We start from the raw sequence: 3,655 nt of genomic DNA, 5'->3' as shown, positions 1-3,655 counted from the left end.
AGTTCTTTTCTTTAAGGATGTTGAATATTGGTCCCCACTCTCTTCTGGCTTGTAGGGTTTCTGCTGAGAGATCTGCTGTGAGTCTGATGGGCTTCCCTTTGTGGGTAACCTGACCTTTCTCTATGGCTGCCCTTAGTATTTTCTCCTTCATTTCAACCCTGGTGAATCTGATGATTATGTGCCTTGAAGTTGCTCTTCTTGAGGAATATATTTGTGGTGTTCTCTGTGTTTCCTGGACTTGAATTTGGCCTGCCTTGTTAGGTTGGGGAAGATTTCCTGGATAATATCCCGAAGAGTATTTTCCAGCTTGGATTCATTCTCTCCGTCACATTCAGGTACACCTATCAAACGTACATTAGGCCTTTTCATATAGTCCCATATTTCTTGGAGACTTTGTTCATTCCTTTTTGCCCTTTTTTCTCTATTCGTGCCTTCTCGTTTTATTTCATTAAGTTGATCTTCGACCTCTGATATCCTTTCTTCTGCTTGGCCAATTTGGTTGTTGAAACTTGTGTATGCTTCACAAAGTTCTCATGTTGTGTTTTTCAGCCCCAACAATTCACTTATATTCCTCTCTAAGTTGTTTATTTTTGTTAGCATTTTGTCAAATCTTTTTCCAAGGTTCTTTTTTTTTATTGTCTTTTTTTTAATCGAAGGTCCCTTAGTGGTCCGCTTCCATGAGTAGCAGTGACCAGGGGAAAAGGGAGAGGAACCAGCCGGCACAGGGAGGGGTCATCTCCACAACATTCCATTTATACACAGAACTAAACAGACAAGCACAGAGTCACTATTGCGGTTAGAATTTGCCAGCATGGGAAGGGGGAGGAACAAGTGGGGATTGGGTATGTTGTTAAAAAAAAATACAGGCTCCCCCCACAACTGGGAGGCCTCAGGGGAACTTGGTCTGCTTCAACCCAAGAGGAATCAGAAGATCAAAAGCAGTTTGGGAAGGCCAGAACCGTCAGGGATAGAGAGAGGAGGAAAATCCAGGGGGTGGGGAGTCTGTTTGGCAACTGGGGTGAAGGGATTGCCCTCCCCCTGCTGGGATTCCCCCAGCCCCTCTGGTCTGGCAGGAAGGGGGCAGACTGCAACCCCCAAGGGCAGGTGTGGGGCTGCCAGATGCTCCAGACAGGGGCCCAGAAGGGGCTCACAAAGGCTTGCCCTCCAGGGAGATGACGGCACTGCCCCCCAGCTTCTCTGCCAGAGTGCAGTGGTCCTTGACCTCCTCGTAGCAGTTTGCTTGCAATTCATGCTTGATCCCTGTCAGCTTCTTCTTGATGGTGTCCTTCGAGCTGGCATAGATCATTTTGCTCTTAAGGGGCGCAGACTCAGGAGCCCAGAAGATAAACACCAGGTCCTCCTTCTTGCTCTCCTTGGTCTCATAGCTTGCATCATAAAGGGCATAGAGGCAGTCCTTATCTGGCAGCATCTTGACAAAGGTGGCATGGGGTCATCGACAGTTTGGCCCACATTGCCCACCAGGATCTCCTTGCCCTCCTCCAGGATGATGTTCTTCTTGTCGTCACTCAGGCAGAAGAGCACAGTTCTAGTAAACTGTTTCTTTGCATTGGGTTAGAACATGTTCTTTTAGCTTACAGAATTTTCTTATTATGCACCTTCTGAAACCTGATTCTGTCAATTCATCACACTCATTCTCCATCCAGCCTTGTTCCCTTGCTGGTGAGGAGCTGTGATCCCTTGGAGGAGGAGAGGCGTTCTGGTTTCGGGCATTTTCATTCTTTTTGTGCTGGTTTCTTCCCATCTTTGTGGATTTAACCACCTGTCATCTTTGTAGTTATTGACTTTCAGATTGGGTCTCTGAGTGGATGTCCAGTTTGTTGATGATGAAGCTATTTCTTTCTGTTTCTTAGTTTTCCTTCTAAGAGCCTGGCCCCTCTGCTGTAGGACTGCTGAGGTCCACTCCAGGCCCTGCTTGCCTGAGGATCACTTGCAGTGGCTGCAGAACAGTAAGGGTTGCTGCCAGTTTCTTCTTCCACTATCTTTGTCCCAGAAGGATACCCGCCAGATGTCAGTCTGAGCTCTCCTTTATGAGGTGACTATTTGGATATACGGGGGTCAGTGAGCTGCTTGAGGAGACAGTCTGTCCTTTATAGGAGCTCTGGTGCTGAGCTGTGAGCTCCATCATTCATTCAGAGCTGCTGGTCAGATAAGTTTAAGTCTGCTGCAACGGAACTCATAAACCCCCCACCCCTTTTTTTGTTCCCAGGTGCTCTGTCCTGGGGAGTTAGGGCTTTATTTATGAGTTTATGTTGTGCTGCTGCCTTTTTTTCAGGGCTGCCCTGCCCAGTGAGGAGGCAACCTAGTCACTGCCTGCCTGCAGAGGCTTCACTGTGCTGTTGTGAGCTCCGCTCAGCTGCCATGTGAACTTCCCTGCAGTCTTGTTTATATGGGTATGGTTAGAACTGCCTTGGCAATGGCGGCCCACCTCTATAATGGTGGACTCTCTCTGTAATGACGGGCTGCCTTGGCAATGGCGGGCTGCCTCAGCAATGGCAAACTGCCTCTGTAGTGGTGGACTGCCTTGGTAATGGCGGACTGCCTTGGTAATGGCAGACACCCCTCCCCCACAGAGCTGGACTGTCCCGGGTTCAGCTGTGCTTGCTGTGAAACTCTCAATCAAGAGCACTTCAGATTGCTGTTTTTTTGTGGGAGTGGGACCAGCCGAGCCTGATCACCTGGCTCCCTGCCTCAGAACCTTTTTTTTTTTTTTTTTTTTTTAGTTGAATGGTTGAATGTCTCCCAGATGTTATTGTCTCCCAGTCGCCTGTTGAAAAGGCACTGGGATCTGTGTGATTTCCCATGCAGAGACCCACTGTGCCAGCTGAAACAGCGGCACTAAGATTCGTGGCGCTTTTCTGCCCAGAAATCTCCTGGCCTGGCTCCCTGTTTCAGTCCCCTTTTTAATCAGATGAATGGGCAACTCTGCCTCCCTGGAGCTCCAATCGCAAGCTAAAACAGCACCCAGACCCGTGTATTTGGTATGGAGAACTGCTGTGCCAGGGCACCGGCAAAACAGCCGCGCCAGCCAAAACAGCTGCGCTGGTGACCCATGGGGTTCCTCTGCCTGGAATCTCCTAGTCTGTGGGCAATAAAAATCCGTCTTGAAATGCGGCATCCACTCACCCTCCACGCTTTCACTGGGAATTGCTATCCTGAGCTGCTCCTAATGGGGCATCTTGGATCCCTCTCCTTATTTTTTTTTTAATTTTTTCTTTATTGACCATATGTGAAACTATAGTATGCATAATTTTTTTTTGTTTTTTTATTTCAAAAGCTTTAGGGGTACAAATAATTTTCAGTTACACAGATAAAGTGTATAATGGTGAAGCCTGGGGTTTTATTGTAACTGTCACCTGAAAAGTGTTCACTGTACCCAATAGGTAATATTTTATAACTTACTCCCCTCTTAGCCTCCCTATTCTGAGTTTCCAATGTCCACTAAACCTCTTTGTATGCCTTTGCATAGAAAAGCTCAGCTCTCTCTTAAAAGCAAGAACATGTGGTATTTGGTTTTCCATTCCTGAGTTACTGTACTTAGGAGAATATGCCTAGTTTTAGCAAAGGCGCTACAAAATACACTATTTCATTTCTTTTCATGGTTAAGTAGTATTCCATGACCACATTTTTATCCACT

At 47.1% G+C, this 3,655-nt stretch overlaps 1 pseudogene across 1 annotated transcript; it reads right to left on the bottom strand.

Moving 5' to 3' along the window:
• Window positions 1-625: 625 nt before the first annotated feature.
• On the bottom strand, window positions 626-3,072 carry LOC116544914 (annotated as a pseudogene). Its single transcript, XR_004266094.1, has 2 exons — window positions 2,989-3,072; window positions 626-1,560 (listed from the first exon to the last, which is right to left on the bottom strand). The product of XR_004266094.1 is annotated as a cofilin-1 pseudogene (transcript).
• Window positions 3,073-3,655: the final 583 nt, after the last annotated feature.

Source organism: Sapajus apella, unplaced genomic scaffold (assembly GCF_009761245.1).
Source record: "Sapajus apella isolate SASKATOON/1434 unplaced genomic scaffold, GSC_monkey_1.0 scaffold236, whole genome shotgun sequence".
Classification (NCBI taxonomy): Eukaryota; Metazoa; Chordata; class Mammalia; order Primates; family Cebidae; genus Sapajus; species Sapajus apella.
The sequence above is the reverse complement of the archived record's forward strand: the minus strand, read 5'-3'. Positions and strand labels throughout refer to the sequence as shown.